This window comes from Anarrhichthys ocellatus, unplaced genomic scaffold (genome assembly GCF_004355925.1).
Source record: "Anarrhichthys ocellatus isolate YVR2014 unplaced genomic scaffold, GSC_Weel_1.0 scaffold43, whole genome shotgun sequence".
Taxonomy (NCBI): Eukaryota; Metazoa; Chordata; class Actinopteri; order Perciformes; family Anarhichadidae; genus Anarrhichthys; species Anarrhichthys ocellatus.
In genome coordinates, this window is record NW_022280073.1 from 2,965,491 (window position 1) to 2,983,263 (window position 17,773).

The 17,773-nt window shown below is 42.0% G+C and overlaps 1 protein-coding gene across 1 annotated transcript in view; it reads left to right on the forward strand.

Annotated features, from left to right (window-relative positions):
* The first annotated feature begins 2,041 nt into the window (after positions 1 to 2,041).
* The window catches only part of LOC116395076 (cyclin-dependent kinase 14-like), a 111,745-nt gene continuing 96,013 nt past the window's right edge, over positions 2,042 to 17,773 (forward strand). Inside the window, exon 1 of the mRNA XM_031868608.1 lies at positions 2,042 to 2,178. The gene's annotated coding sequence lies outside the window, so the exon portion shown is untranslated. The remainder of the gene's footprint in view (positions 2,179 to 17,773) is intronic.

The window sequence follows — 17,773 nt, forward strand, 5'->3', positions numbered from 1 at the left end:
AAATTAAATATCTTAAAATCTCAGAACTCTGCTTAAATTTAAATCTGGAGTTACTGCTAAAGTTTAGTTTTGCTAAACTCTGATTAGAATAAATCCTAGATTGATTTAATTCTTGTTGGTGCAATGACACTGCAATAGCACTTGAAATGATCATCGTTAAGTTCCTGTTTTTGTCTCTTTTGTTGTTGTGGTGCTTTTAAAGTATTACCTTTAAATATTTATACACACAAGCATCCGTCTAACCTAGTGGTTGTTAGGAGAAATGACATCAGAAAAGCAAGATAAATGTCTTCTCTCTGCAGTGCTGTGCATGTTAAACATATATGGTCTGGTTGTGTTGTGGTAGCGGCTTCACCTCCCAAACCTTTCAGTTCATCAGTAATGGATCCAGACAGACAGGGCAAGCACATGAATGGTCGATTTTGTTTAACTCTGTGTTTTTTTTCTCTCTGTCCTCTTCTCCAAGTTATTTTCCGATATAAAACCAGTGATGGTGAGGAAGGTAGAGCAGCACCAAATTACTTTAGATAACTCTGATAAACAGCGCATACACTAAATTCTCGAATAAAATTATGTAAATCAATAAAGGTCAATTGCTAATAAAGACTGAGTAAAACATAATTTGGTTGGGTAGGATTACCGTGGCCGGGGAAAGGCCACAACAAATCACTTGTAAAGATGTGAGATCAAATTAAAGTGTTACGTTGAATCAGAGAGAAACAATATTGATAGGAAAACAAAGTCAATGTCAGTAGAACCTGTGGTGGACTCTATTAAATGTCCAGTGTGTAGGTTTTGGTGACACCTAGTGGTGAAGTGGCAGATTGCACCCAACTGAAGCTTCTCCCATGTGCCAAGTGTGTAGGAGAACTATAGTGACAGATGTGAATGGCCAGTGTTTCGTTTGTCCGTTCTGGGCTACTGTAGAAACATGGCGGCCGGTTCCGTATAAAGGACCTGCCTTGAAACTGCCGTTACATCGTCTTTAATAAGACATTTGCTATTTAAAAACGTCGGGTTTGTGCAATGTGTCCTATTGTTTTGCTGTTGACGATTCACTCTGACCAATCAGTGGTTTAACTCCACCTTCTAGTATCGGCTCAGCTCGCTTGGAACCTCGACCGAGGTGGTTGTATTGGTACCATCCACCACTTATGCTAATGTTAACAGGACAATAACCTCTGTAATGTGTTACAAACTGAACTGAACTGGACCGTGTGTCCTATAGAGTACTTTGTACTATTAATCAAGCCAAAACATTGTTACAAGTTTTAGTATGTACCCTACTTGTCTTGTGACAGAAAATGTTGTCCTCTTTGGATGGAGGAGGCAGTAAATTGTTATATTTGGTACTATTAATGTAATCTTTTACAGCCTGCAGTGTATGTGCTGTAAATCTGAGTTTTCAGGGATAATATATTCTCTCAGAGTTCCTCGAAGGTCATGGGCAATCTGCTAAAGACCTGCTGCTCGTCATTTTTACTGATACATGTAACTGGCACTCCAATTGGAAGTTAACGATGATGGTGAGGGTTTAGTGAAGATATCTGTCTGTCATTATGTTGATTCCATCTAATCTTACAATCGTCTGGCAATAACTCAATGCTTTAGGCTGGTCAGACACCCAAGTTCCACGTTTCGTCTGAGCCAGGTCCAACGCGGCTCATCTTCCCTTTAGTTTAGCTCAGCTCAGACTCACACACATAGGCCTACGTGCTGTATCTGCATCACTGTAGCCTCAGCTGCTAGCTGCTGCTGCTACACTGTTTGCTTCCTTAAACTCCTCTGGGCTGTACCATCTCTGCCGAGCAGAGGTCCTCTGGGCTTTCAGGATGTCCTCGTGGACAGATTTCTCCCCTCCAATCTGCTGCATCGCACCCGTTCTCGACCCCCCCCCCCCCAACCCTCCTTGTTGTCCCTCACAACCAGGAGCTCGCAGTCTCGCAGGGCTGTCGGCCAGAAAAAACGCAGCCTCTTAATACCCTCCTCCGCCTCAGATTCCCCCCCCGCTCATAGTACAATTGCATCATTTCCAGCTTGCGAACGGGAGCGGAAGAGAGGAAAGAGAGAGAGGGAGGGAGAGAGAGAAAAGGAGGGAGGGAGGGAGATGTTTTGAGCTGGTTTGCAGGGAGAGAGGTTGGCCTGAATGCGTTCCGTCTGCTCTTCAGAGGCATCCAGGTGAGCTGTTTCCTCCTGGAAGGTAAGAGGAAGATTGAGATTGGTGCTTATTTTGTCCTGCATTCCCCCCCACCCATTTCTTGCCATTCGGATACATCGCTTCTGATTTAGCGTGTGTGTGTTTGAGCATGAATAATATTCCCCAGACATACCACACACATGTAATATTGTACAAGGCGATGTGCAGATATGCAGACGGCATATTTATATGGCAACTATGGACGGTGTGTGTACGAGTGTGTGTGTTGTGGTTTATGTTTGGGATGGGGAAAACTGATGATGAGCTCTCATGCTAGCATGACAGCTTGAAAGTGGACAGCCCACCTGAGTCTCAGTAGTGAGGATGTGATGAGACACTGGGGATTGGAAGGAAGTAGCGGGAAAAGGGAGAAGTGTGTGTGTGCGTGTGTGTGTGTGTGTGTGTGTGTGTGTGTGTGTGTGTGTGTGTTTAGCTTTATCTGCAGTTTTTGCAACAAAATCTCAACGTCTGCCTGAAACAACGGCAGCACTGCCAGTTGTTCTCCCCCCATCACCACCAGCCATCCCCTCTTTGCTAATAGGTAGCATTTCCGTTGTGGTGGTGAAATGGGTGCTGATGTTGTCTAATGGACGGGATGCTCGGCTAAAGCATTCGTCCTGCTCACTCTACGCCCCACAAATTTGCAACACGCTCGTCTTTTCTCAGCCCAGAGGAGATGGAATGTTGACACCGTGGAGAGGACGAGGATGAGAGAGATGGGGGACAGGCCATTTACCATCTGTGACGGCGTTTTGTGGACGCTGCACGGCTTTTCTGCACGGCCATATGCAGCTCCTCGGGACGACAGCGGACCTGACTGTTAGGAAAGAGAGATAGAGGGAAACAGGAGGAGTGCAGTATCAAGGTGTCATGTTCGAGAGAGGATAAGTGTTTTCAGGATACGGGGCCAAATCTAAAGTGATGTCCTCTTAACTGAGAAGTAACAAAGACTCTTTTTGGCAGAGCTTCAAATCCAAAGTTACCCTCAGTAAATGTAAGAAATGGGTTGAATCAAAGCTTATCTGTGTTTACACTGCTTTTATTTATTTGTATTATCTGTGTATGTAGAGTTCACTCAATGTGAACATCTCCATCATTAACCTGGAAAGTACTGCTTTTCTGGAAATCTTTTCAAATTTCTGAACACTTTCTCAGTATAGGTCATAAACTGAAGCGCTTCTTGGTTTAGTCCTGTTCCACTATATTAGGCACTAAATCATTTTCACTTCATTAAAAAGGTTTTGAGCAAGAAAATTAAAATATCTCCATGTGTCATCCTGCAGTTTTTTCTTAGTTAGTGTTTAAAGTTAGTGTTTAAAGTCAGTTTAAAGTCATCCTCACGTAATCATTTTTTTATCGTGAGTGACATGGCTTCCTATGACCAATGGTCACCTGCTTCTCGTTAGACTAATCAGGTGGCTGCTTTTTGAAATGTGAAGCCAAGATGGCCGCACCATTGCTGTCAACATCTAGTAGCAAAGAAGAGGAAACTACGGCAAGACCTCCTTCAAAAGTTTGAAAACCATATGCATCTTACTTTCATGAAAACAAAGTGCCAGTAGATTTTTCATGGACACGTTGGGACACATTTAGAAACGGCATTAAGCGGTGGCTTGGCTTGCAGGGTGAGAGTCAGAGAATACCAGAAAAAATACAAACACTTTATAGAAATAGAGTTTGACAGTTTCTACAGTCGTTTCATAGACCATAATGTGGTTGAGAAACGTATCGCACTACCTTCTGAAGCTCAACCTAAGGCGGTGCCATCAAGTAGTAACGTCTCAACCAGTGAATGTCCGACAAAGAAGCTTAGGTTCAGGAGGGGCATGCTAGTAGCTTCTGCCGGCGCTGTGCTTCCTGCCTTGTGCATAATGAAGATACATCTAGTCAAAAAAAAAATCATATTTCATTTCTTATCCAAAAAAACAAGTTGTTCACGTAGCTCAGGAGGAGTTTTGGGTTAAATGATGACGAACTAATGTCGAAATTGAATGCTCTTCAATAGATTCTAGTGTCCCTCCGGAGGCACTTTCTGGTAGTCCGGAAACTACTGGGCGGACTTTGTGATTTAAATGTACACAAGTTGTTGGAGCCACAGGCTTTGGGTTTGACCAATGAGTAATGTTCAATGCTGCAGAGTAAGCAGCATTGTGTGCCACTAGTGACAGTTTTAAGACATGGAACAAACAATGCTTGTGTTGACCTTAAAAACAAAGTTATAGTTTAAAAGGATCTTGTTTTCTACCAATGAGCCCTTGTCACAGGTTACATATGACTATGAGCTGTGGGCAGTTTATCCAAAGAGGTTGGGAGCCACTGATCCAGACACCACCCATAGATGACCGATCGGTCTGGTTTCAAAATATCAAGCTCAGTCAATTACATGATGAATGTTTTCCTGACTGAACTCACATTGTGAAAACTGAGCTTCTGGATGTAGGTGGGCTTTGTCAGGCTGTATTCAAGCAGTGACTAGTTGAACGCAAAGGTTATATTCCTCCGTATTTATACCGCCTCTTTGTTTTCGTCTTGTTGCTTGTTTGTGTAGAGGTTACGATCCTGAGCTTCAGTGCTGGCTCCTGGAAGAGAGGGTCAGGACCATGTAAGCAGACAGCAGACACAATGCTTTTATTCAGATGTGTTTCCCCACAGATGGTGTCAATGGCGCACGGCGTGATTCATATCAAGTGGCTACAAAATTAAGGTGTTTGCTTAAGTGGCACTTGTGCTAATGAGTCAGCAGTGAATGCTCAATTAGACCTGCAATCCGCATCCAGTTAATGCCATTTTGTTATGCTGATTTCATGTGGACACTGTTATGTAACATCTCTTCAGACACCGTAATGCCGTGTTCACACCAAACACAGCGTGAAGGATTCGCGCGACTAGATTACATGCAAAGTCTATGCACAGACGCGATGCGACTGGAGTGACGCGAATTTGCGATGGCGAATTCGGGCAAAGTCGCGGCAAACGCCAAAACACCCCCAAATGCGTGAGTTGACATTCTTCGGCGAAAAAATGGCGTGCCGCTGTGGCGCGATAGCCTATCAGCATTGAGATGTTTCTCCTGTCATCACTGACGTCCTGCCGTTGTTGAATCAGGAAATAAATACTGTAGCTGTCTGTGTTCACTCAGAGCTCTACAATACCTCATATCAGTAGAGACCGGACCAAACTATGTGTATAAATGTGTGTGTAAACCATATGGTACAAACAATGAAAAAGACGCGGTCGTATTTACGTCTAGATGACGTTATTGTGAGTGTTGATGGAGCTGCTACAATGTTAGCATAGCCTAGCACCGATCGATCTGAGCTCCAATGAGAAGTATTTTAAAAGTTATTTGCTTGTCGTCTTGTCGAGACAACTAACAAAACATGAATTCAGACCTTTTACAAATCAGCGTCATTACGTAGTTATTTCGGCATCCATTTTTGTCCCTTTATTGCAGTTAATAAATCACAGCAAAATCGGTTTATTTGGGGTTCATATAGCTGTAGTAAACCAACTAAACACAGTGAATACAGCTCGATAAAATACACGGAGCTCCTCCGGACTATGTTATGAACCCAGACAAGACAGCGTTTAGTTTACCGGGATGTCTGACTTCCACAACACGTACTAAGCAAAGATATAGGTTATTTTTTTCATGGTTGATGGCGGACAGTTGAACGGCTTCCAGGGCGATAATCCACGCCCCCTCTCAGGTGCATCCAGCGCGATTCACGCAAATGAACACAAATGGTCCCCGGCGAGACCGGCGGCGCGAATGACGCATTTGGTGTGAACACGGCATAAGGACTGCACGGCACTCCACAGCGCTGCGTCCTAAGGTCCTCAAAATGTCTTTAGATTTTTAGCCGTGCTTGCGGCTTTATTGATGGCAATGTAGCTTCTCTGTTAAAATATCTCACAATAATGGATCGCCATGGAATTATGTATAGGCCTTCATGCTTCATGGAGGAGGTATCTTAATGACTTTGGTGATCCTTTGTGTTTTCATTCAGCGCCAACATAAGGTTGACTTTTCTTGTTGTTGTTTTTTGAAATACACGTGGTGCAGCCATTTATGCTCCCCTCAGGACCAATTATAATCACTTAGGTGATCCCAAAGTGATCAATACTTTGGTTTATGACAAAATACTTGCCAAACTAATTGCATTCCCATCACCCTTAGCTGTACTTGGCGTTTACTTTACTTATTAATAATAATAACAATAATACATTTTATTTATAGAGCGCTTTTCAAAATTCTCAAAGACACTTTACAAACATTAAAATGATAAAAAAAAAAAAAGCTAAACACTAAAAACATAGCAGACACATTAAAAGCAGTTCTGTAAAGGTGGGTTTTGATTTGTTATTTGAACATGGAAAGATCGGTGCAGTCTCAGATGTGTTTGGGGAGAGAGTTCCAGAGGGAGGGGGCAGCTATGGAGAAGGCTCTGTCACCTGTGCTTGGTACTGAGTGGAAGAGACAGGAGGTTGGCACCAGAGGAGCGGAGCCGATGGGAGTGTGGTGGTGAAGCAGGTCGGTGAGGTAGGAGGGGGGCCTAATTATGGAGGGCTTTATGAGTGAGGAGAAGGACTTTGTATTGGATCCGTTGTGGGACGGGGAGCAAGTCGAGATTCTGGAGAACAGGGGTGATCGTGGGAGTGGGTGAGCAGGCGAGTAGCAGAGTTCTGGATGTACTGGAGTTTATTTAGGATTTTGGATGATGTGCCATGAAGAATACTGTTGCAGTAGTCGATTCTGGAGGTCATGAAGGCGTGGATCCATGTTTCAGCAGCAGATAAGGAGAGTGATGGGCGGAGACGGGCTATGTTTTTTAAGTGGAAAAAGGCAGTTCTGGTGATTTGGTTAATGTGGTGTTCAAAGGAGAGGTTGCTGTCAAACATGATTCTGAGGTTGCGGATGTGTGGGGAGGGAGACAGAGTGGAGTTCTCGATGGTGAGGCAGAAGTTGTGACTGGTTTTAGTGAGGGATTTGGGACCGATGATGATCATGTTCAGCATCCATGATTTAATGTCAGTGAGGCAGTTGGTCAGAGTGGAGTGAGTAGCAGTGGTAATGGCTTTTGTGGAGATGTAGAGCTGGACATCATCAGCATAGCAGTGGAAGTGGAGACCATGTTGACGTATGATATTACCAAGAGGGAGCAAGGAGAGGATGAACAGAAGAGGACCAAGCACCGAACCCTGGGGGAGGCCTTGAGACGGAGGAGCAGTGGAGGAGGTGCAGTTGTTGATACTGATGAACTGTTGTCTGTTTGTAAAATATGATTTAATCCAGGAGAGAGCAGTTCCAGTGATATTGAGGGAGGATTCGAGGTGGGAGAGAAGGATGTTGTGGTTGATGGTGTCGAAAGCTGCAGTGAGGTCGAGGAGGATGAGAATGTTGAGGTGACCAGAGTCTGAGGAGAGGAGGAGGTCGTTGGTGACTTTGAGGAGGGCTGTTTCCGTGCTGTGCTGTGAGCGGAAACCGGATTGAAAGTGGCTCGAACAGATCGTTGGAGATGAGGTGGGCTTTGAGTTGTGCAGCGACGAGTTCCAGTATTTTTGACAAAAATGGAAGATTGGAGATGGGCCGGAAGTTGCTTATGGTGTCAGGGTCAAGTCCAGGTTTTTTGAGGATGGGGTGAAAGCAGCCAGTTTAAGTGTGTCGGCACTGAACCGGAGCTGAGGGAGGAGTTAATGATGTGTGATGAGATGGCTTTGAGACAGTCCTTGACAAGATTAGATGGGATTAGATCCAGGATACAGGTGGAGCTTCTCATTCCTATTGTGAAGGTAGACAGCTCCATTGGGGACACAGGGGAGAACTGAGAAAGGGGCTGAGGGGTGGAGGAGAGGGGGGCAGGTGGAGAGATAGAAAGGGCGGGGGAGGTGTTCATGTTGCTGTAAGCTTGTTTATTGTGGAGAACAGAGCCTTTGGGTTAGAGGAGCCAGAGTGTATGAGGTGTGAGTAGTAGGTGGACCGGGCTGAGATGAGAGCGTCTTTGTATTGTTGAAGGTAGTCGGAGTGGGCTTGGAGATGGACTGTTAAAGCTGTTTTCTTGCAGAGTCTTTCAAGCTGGGATTTCATATGGTGGAGTCCAGGAGTGTACCAGGGAGCTGAGTGTGTGAATGAGGCAGTTTTGGTTTTAATGGGAGCCAGCTGATCAAGACAGGAGGAGAGTGTGTTATTGTAGTAGTTTACAGCAGGGGAGGGGAGGCAGACATGGTACTGGCAAGAGAGGCTGAAAGAGTTGTGGGGGAGATAGATTTAAGATTTCTGAGGGATGTATTGCGCTTGGCTTTTGGGATGGGGATAGGGATGTCAATATCCATGGTGATAGCCAGGTGGTAAGAGATATTGAGGCTGAGGCTGGAGAGTTGAGGTATTATGAGACCAGTGGAGCAGACCAAATCCAGGATGTCACCTTGGCTGTGAGTGGGAAAGTTGATATGTTGTGTGAAGTTGAAGCAATGTAGCAGTTCCAGATTTACAGTCAGTGTTATCAATGTGGGTGTTAAAATCACCGAGGAGGAGAACGGAAGGTGAGATGGCACACAGCTGGGTCAGAAAATCAGAAAAGTCAGAGAGAAAGGAGGGGTTTGGCTTAAGGGGTTCGTAGATAACAGCAGCTACCAAAGGAGTAGGACCAGAGAGTTTGAAGGCAAGATGTTCAAAAGAATGAGTGGCAGGAATGGGAATGGTTGTTTTAATGTTCTTATGAACAGCAGCAACACCACCCCCCCACCCCTCAAAGTGAGGTTTATCAGGTTTATTATGGAAGATCAGTTTGCCAATGATGGTGAGTACCATTCAGCCTTTGAAAACAGTTGTTTAGTGTTTAATATGTGATGTATGTTATAAAGATCTGCAGGAGCTTTGTTTTTTGTCTGAAAAAAACATCCTGCCGGATGATGTCAACAGAGTTTGGGCTCAGCGATTACTCAGTAACAAAAGAAAGCTTGTGTTATAAACTGGTGATGTGGAGCGGGTACTTACCAACAAAGTATTTTCATTGTTAGTAATTACGTGATTTTTTTCACCCGCCGGCGGGAATGAAAATCATGTTTTCTTAAACAATCACCAAAACTACACATTTTATCGTAGCCAGAAGCTGTGAAAAGGATTTTCTTCTTTCCAATGGTTCTTAAACACATCAGGTGTGAAGGAGGCTTCCATCAGGAATAGCAACCAAAACAAAGCCTGACAATTTTATATTTCATCAAAAACATTGAATTCTAAAATCTTATCCTTTTGCTTTAACCAGATCCTGTAAAAAAACATTACCTTCTGTGCTCTTTAGCGCAACTAGGAAGCCATGATTGACTGAGATCAACATTCACGTGACATACATTCAATGACACTTCAACTGTTCAATTGTTTTCAGTGGTGAAGGATTTATATATTGCAGTGAAAATCAAGGCTACAGAGAGTAAAATGTGACAGGAGCAAAAAAAGCTCCGGAAGTGTTTGGGATTGAGGTTTACCTATTTTGGGATCTTAGCCACTGCTGCTTCAAATTTGTACATTATTTTTCTAAACTTGACCCCTGTGAGTCCCCAGACCTGAGGGAATTACTAAATCACTAGACTGTACCTCTAATCAATGTGTATATATATTGGTATAAATATTTTGCAAACAACAACCTATAAATGAACTAGCTTACATCATTAAGTGCACGACTAACAGGGATGAATGGAATGGTAAATTATATTATATCTGTGTCCATGTGTGTTTTTTCCTATCTAAACCACTAGAATTAGTTACTGCACATTAAAAGAAAAGCAGTGATGCTGGAGAGTCTTCAGTGATGACAACTCATTCTGATACTTCTCTTGCTTAATGGTGTATCCAGAAGCTGTATGGAATCTCAGAGCAGCACTTGTCTTTAGGGAGACAGAATGAAAAAATATCCAAAAGAATTGTAACAAAGTGTTGCTTTGTTTTGTGAAGTGTTTTCATTACAATGCTGTGCTCCTGGCTATAGTTCCTCATCCTTAAATGACTGTGTTTTTGAACATGAGCTAGTGTAGAGACTGCCACGGCTGTTAAGGAGAGAAGGAGATTCTAACCCACTGGATAGAAGTGTCTTTCTCTCTCTTTTTTTTCTTCCTTAGAACTACTGATGTATTTATTTTTAAGCCACCTGCCTTTATTCTGAGCTGTTTGTCTCCTCGGCTTGATGTGTCAGGTCTTGTTAGATCAAAGTGTTTTGTTTATTTAGGAGAGAAAGAGGTGAGGTGGAGGCTGAGGTAAGGAGCTGGCCACATCACGGCCATTCTCCTGAGTGACTGCGCTCTCATGAAACAGAAGTGCCGGGAAGACAGCCAATTTAGTCATTTATTTGTCGATGCTTCCGGTTCTCCAGAATCTCAATGAAAGGCAATGGCCGGTTGTACTAATTAGGCGGTAGAAGGCCTGGCTGAGTCACTAAGTGGCCAGAATGTCTGCTCCTCCAAGAAGTCTGCTGTATAACAGAAACATTCTTCACTCTGGGAGAAAAGGCTGGCTTTGTGGCACTGGCCTCTGAGTTTGAGCAGTTAAGCTTCATACATCACAGCACAGCAGCTACACAGTGATAAATGCATAAAATAAAACATTAATGAAACATGTCGGCTCATGAGCCAGTGTGTGATCATCACAAAGCAAAAAAAACTGTCCAGACAAACAAATGTGATCTACCTGCACCTTCTGGACAGAAATCTTAAGAGAACAGCATGTTAATCAATTAAAGAATAGTAGGAATTTTCCCTACACCAATACAAATGAACAACTTGTCTTATTTCTCTGTAAAGAAACTGTCTATTCATTCATTTGAAAGAGATGGAGAATTAAAGAAAGTTTAACATATCAGTAGAATTGTATTTGTTACATAACTAGAACTTTTTGAAACATTCCAACACTAACTGATATTGTCTTCACTCATCGTTCATTGAATTTATACTATCCAAGTGTATTATTATTTCTTAGTTTTATTAGGAAAATGCATTCAGTTGTAGTAGATGAATGTAGTAAATGAGTTAATGATATTTTTCATATAATCAGTACAGTACAGTGTTATTGTGACTGTCAGTCCAAGCCAGGACTCTCTCTATGACAGGAAGAGAAGGAATATGTAAAACACACCCACATCAGGATCTCCACTCCCAAAATGATGGTGTTGACAAGTGCACATTGTTCAACTCTGTACTGATTTTGTACTTGTCTGATATCCCATTTTTACAAAAGAAAGAGTGGTAATGTATTATACTTTTATTGTAAAAGATTCCCTGAAAACCTTGGAATATACAATTGTATGCGTTCCCTTATATCCCAAACGTTACGAAGGCAGAAAACACAGTGTAGTTATGTCATGCAGTCCAACTATATAACCCCTTTTTTGGAGAGAGTGCATGTCAATAAATAGCAAAATATCCTTAACCCAAATAGTGAGGATGACCACTACTCCAGTCTTCTTTTCCCTACCGCTGACACTTCCTAAAATGTCAAAAACCAAACAGCATCCATTAAGGCGGGCTAATGCAAATGTTCTATTAGCTGCAGTTACACTTAATGTCCACTGAATGGCTCCAAACCTTTGATTGTTCTCCAACAAGTAGATACCTTATTTCCATTGGAAAACAAGACCTCAATAGCTAATTTCACCTCCTCTGAGTGTGTCTAGTGGCCATTTTGTACTGCTAAATTAAAAAGGGCTATGTTTTGGTTTTGAGGAGTGCTTGCTTGTGTGACGGGTGTTACAACCTATCGCAGTAGATGTGCCTTGATCGGTTCACCCATAGACTGTACACAATATAGGCGGAGTCTCCGTGAAGTCACCCATAGGTTTCTGAAGAGCCTGTGGCTCCGGCCGTCGCCATCTTGTTTTTCTGGAACCAGAAGTGACGATACCAAGCATCACCCCCACGAGGGGGTGATGCTTGGTCCCGTTAGCATGGTAGATGCTAAGTTAGCAGCTAACATTAGCACTCACAATCCAACTTTGTTAGTAAGGTGCGCCCATAGTTCATGAACAACTGATATAAATTGGGATGCTTATTTGGCTCATTTGTAATGTACCTGCCAGACTTTGAGTACAACAAGCTAAGCTAACAAGCCAGGAATGGTGAGTGCAGACTCTGATACCTGCAAATTAGTGCTGTGACGTTATACAAATAAACACTAGAATTCCACTCACCAAAAAAACTTGAGGACAGACTTGTTCAATCAATGAATCAATCTATTTGACATATTAAATCTACAAGATACAACTCTAGTGAAGTGCAATCCCTGTCTTAACAACATATAAACCATATAAATCATTTCAGGGAAGTGTTTTAAGTTTTCTGCAGTGGTGATGTGGTACAGTAACAAAGAGCCACTATCTGGGGCATCAGTTGGTTGTTGGGATATTTTATTCCACCACATATGCTTATTAAGACTTTCATCCACAATATCTTAAGGCTTGTGTTTAAAATCATAAAAGGGCCACAGTACATTTACATATTATATTTTGCTGGAGCACTTAATGAGAGTGACTTGCAATGAGAAGTGACATTGGCTTTGACAAGAGGCCAACAGAACTCAAGGATACAGTAAACTAGGTTGGTCTGTGCCAAAAAGGAAATTACTGTATTACATCACAAAATAACTTCTAAAATATATTAAAACCGATTTAAAAAAATAAATAAATAAAAATAAAAATATCACATTTATATGTATCCATGTAGAGACTCATCACATTCCAAGCCCAAATTACAATGAATGGGAACAAGTGTTGCCCGATCATGTCGAGAGGCAAAAGGGTTTGTAGCTGTTCACAATGGCCCTGCTTGAAGGTGGGCTGAAAAGCCTGTCATCATTGTTCAAATGGGCGCAGAACAGCTCGCTCTTTCAGTCAGTCTTTCCCCGAAAAATTAACTAACTATTTTAGTTGCCTAAACATTTCTTCTCCAGTGTTCGGTTCTACTTGGCTCCACCCTCTTTTGTCACTTGTCCAAAAAAACAAGATGGCGACAGACACATTGCTGAACGAGACTTCAAAACGTCAGTTCACAAACCGAAGGGGGAAATTACGGAGACTGCGTCCACGACTAATATTGTTCAAATAGGCAACTGTTGCCAAAACATGAGCCACATCAATGGCATGAGTTTTAAGGCAGGCCGTTCTACTTAACACTACTGCTACACTACTACTTGATACACCTCAATAACACCTAACCCTAATCAGCCTCACCTTGCACATGTACAACATGGACAACTATGAGATAAGATGAATCTCAAATGATCCCTGCTGGTCACTGCAGCAGTTTATAGATAGGAAAACAATGCTGTTTATCACCCTCTGCTTGCGTGTGTGCATGTGTGTGTGTTGGTATATCGTGGTGGAGACAGAGGGGGGTAGTAGTGATTAAAGAGGCTGTCCTTCTGCAGGAATCAATATGGTGTAATTGCATCCGTGGCGGGGTTTTCCTGTCTTGGCGGGGTGTTCCCATCCTGGCAACAGAGGAGAGCCAGATGTAGCAGGAAATCCACATGCTGGCATAAACCAATGAGCAACGTGATGCTTTTAATTCTATTATTTCTATTCTTCTATTCTTATTTTATTTCTCTCACTTGCTTCTTTTATATTGCAAAACAATAATAAGATTTGTTTTGTGAGAACAGTTTTACTCTTTTTGCACATGCGGATTTTTTTGGGTATGTTGATACATTTATACTTAAGTAGTACATAATGAAGAGGAACTCAACAACAGAACGAGGAAGGCTTCTCTCGGTGTCCATGGCGACAGTGACGGTGTCCTTGATGCCTGCAGTGTGATGTTGTCAGTGCTGGCTTCTGTCTGCAGAGCGCAGCAGTAACGTCTCCTTGAGTTTTGGATCCAAATTGCTCATTTTCATCTCAGTTAGAAGTGCCATGTGCCCGTCCTGCACCTGTGACTCTAATGCAACCACTGATAGCCAGCAGAAACTAGCTTTTGATTTGGCTTCAATCTGGTTCTACTTTGTATTCCACTCGTACAGTTTGGTTTGGTTTCAGTAGTGAAAGTGCACATGATGCATCTGTCTATTCATCGACCCATCCAGCTGTCCCGTCATCCATCAGTCCATCCATTTCTAGGCAGAATCATGTTGGCAACAAAGCAGCCGATTAGGGTTGGGCTTCAATAGCTTTCACTGAATCAGAATCCAGTTCCTAATCCACTTATCTGATCAAATCCTTTTAGGTAGTGTGTTTGGTGGGTAGGAAGACATATTAGTGAAGATGAGACACTACAGGCAAAAACATTTTTATGAACTGGTCAATTTAGAGATTTGGGGCGATTCAGCTTCAGTAACATCGGTGGGCTGCCAAGTGTGGATTCCGTCTCCCCGCCCTTGAACACAGAAATCAGAGGAGAGGAAAGAGGAGACTAGCACAACTGTAAATGACAGTAAAACGCAGAAAAGACTCCTGATTATGTTTCTGTCACTGTATCCATGCAGAACGATCATGTCCGCATCACGACACATCTTAGATTCTAAAAATGTCCACAACTCTGATATCTCTACAAAGGTTTGTGCCAATCCATGTTGTTGTTGAGATGTTAAGTTACTTCAGATCAATCCTGATACATGTACATGGAATGATTCATTGATGGAGTGAATATGTTGGGGAGTGACCCTCTGTGAGTGTGCAAGCTATAACCAAGCACAGGTGTGTTTTACAACTCTAGAGAAGAGCAATGAAGCTAACAGAGGGTATCATATTCCAAACACAATACTCAGCAAAGAGGCTGTTGATGAAGAAGGGCCTCACAACACGAGAACTAAACAAGCTGTTAATGTCATTCACGGAAGAAACCGCTCGATGAGAAATGATTTGCCAGAAGCAGCGGAGTGTCTAAAAGAAGCTTTGAATCTCTGTTAATACTGGTGCTTACCTCCCCTTGTGTGGGGCGAGTGGGTCATTAACACTTTTGTAGCTACAGTGAAAATGTTTTTAAAAAAGGCAATAACAAAACAATAACAAAGATGTATTGAAGTAGAAGATTTTGTTGGATAAAAATACGTTGTGAATTTTGGAAATTATTCTATATTTCTATTTTCAATACATTTGGACTTGTGAAGAAAACAGTTACAGAGACGAGGACGCAGCACCTGCTCTGTGTCGAGAGAGAGCGGGAAGAGGAGGTGGACTGTAACTATTGAACGCAATGTTTCTGTAAGACAGAGTGACCATAGAGCGTTTCTCTTTTTTTTCTTGTGGCAGAAAAGCGCTGGTATGGTGCTAGGGAGCGCAACACCTTTCTGAAAAGTTTCTACAAGAAGTCGTTTGTACTTTTTTCAATTGCACCCCTCATGGATTATGATGGGGGTTCCAATCACGAAAATTCTAGTTTGAAGGAGGCCAGATCAAATCACATTCATCACATCAGTAAAAATGTTATTACAACATCAGTCGTGACATTTCACTACATCATTGGTGAAATTATTACATAATTAGGTTTTTGTTAATTTGCGATCAGGGGAAATGCATATTCTATAACGTTTCCAGGATATGATTACATTATTGGTTGCTACATGGCTTTTGTCCCCAATTGCACACGCCATGCCCAATTAACTGTTTTGTAGTCTGAAGTGTGTCCCCAAATGTAGCCTAAGTCAGAAACACACACACACATACGGCAGGATATCCATGCACACCAATAGGCTATCATTTACAGCTGACACGAGACTACCATGCACTGTCCTGTGGTGGAAGACGTATTCAGATCCTTTACATAACTAAAAGTATTGGTACCATGGTTTAAAACACTCTGTTACAAGTAAAAGTCCTGCATTCCTAATCTTAAAATACAGAAGATTATCAGAAAAATGTACTGTCAAATATATATAGTGCAGTGAAGTAAAGTAGAATGGAAATACTCAAATGAAGTATAAGTCACTTACAATAGCACTCAAGTATAGTACTTGAGTAAATGTACTTGCTGTTCCTGACTAGACATCATGGATGTGTTGGCAGCTGTTGTTTGGAAACAGAATATATTTGGTTCAGGTATTCCCATCGGTTTATTTTGCAAAATGACGGATTTCAGAAGTTTGTCACTCTTCATACAGTGCATTACTTCTGTTGTCCCCAGTATTCCGTCTCTTTCCTACTTTTGATGACCCTTTGTGACTTCTGTATCATTCTGCCATGTCCCTTTGCCGCTGTGTGCAAAGCTTGGAACACAACATTGGAACATCCCCCTGTTGGAACAATTCTGTTTGAGTTCTTGCTTAAAATGGAAAATCTGAACTTTGCTGAATTTTAGGTCCTTACTAACTTTTCCTCAAAAAAAAGGGCAGATTGGACTATTGATTTAATTTATACACCGGGTTGCCTCGTAGGTCACAATGCTGTCATTTATAAATGTGCTATCAACAGGTCTATGAATCGGATTATTATAAGCGCCAGGGCATAAGACTGTGGGGAGATCATGTGTTTTTGGTCGTATGTGTGAGTGTTTCTGTCTGTCCACTGCTTGTCTTATACTGTTGGACCATTCAGCCTAATATTGTTTGAGCTTATTTATGACTGGATGCTCAAGGACCTCTCATGGTTGCAGTATTCACACTTTTTGAAAAACCTATTTATGATTTAGGAAAGCAATATCTAAGTCAAGCCTGATGTTACCACTTTTGAATATCATAATTGTTAATCGCATTTAATTGAATAATGTTAGATACACTAGTAATGTAATATTTGAATAAATGTGTGCTAAATTGGTAAAGGAAAACTAGCTTTGACATCAAGTTGACATCATAGAAATGAAATAAAAGGTAACCCTTGGGGTAGTTGATGCAAATATATTATCCAATACTATTTATGTATTAACAAGATACATTTCTGATTATGCTTGCTCTGAAAAAAATACATTTAATATAATGTAGAACACACATGGAGGCCTCTAGTTTCATTTACTAAAAATAATCACCAGTTAAATTACAATATTGTTCAAAAAAGATCACAATTAGATAAATAACTGGTATGTTGCATTCTTGATACGTTTGTAGTAATTGATGTCTTATCAGCACAAGCAGGAATATCGTATTTTTATGGTTGACACAATAACAAAAATGTCATCTTTGTCACTATATATTTTACACTATAATTATAGTCAACCCCACTATCAATAATTGTTGCTTTTGACAAGTTTCCATACCAGCGTCACAGAGAAGGGAGCCTGTGTGGTGGGAAACGCTCTGTGTTAAAGAACAATCCAACCCGCTGTAAGATGACTCCTCCTTGTGTATTAGATTAATTAGAAGTTCTTCCTGCAGGAGAGCCTAGGCCTAAATATTTAATCTGGAGGGAGCCGTGGCAAAACATGTCATGCCACCTGCGTCTTTTGTGTCCGATACACACAGTCTGTCGTGGAGGAGCAGCTGGTAAGGTGCTTTGTGTCTGGAAAAGGACGGGGACGTGTGGAGGGCTCGACGTGTTCCCGGTGGGCTTGTAGGAGACAATCTGTAGCATGTCGGCACAATTGTATGGATGTGTAGATGTGTGTCAGAGATAAGGCGGAAGTGTGTGTGTGTGTGTGTGTGTGTGTGTGTGTGTGTGTGTGTGTGTG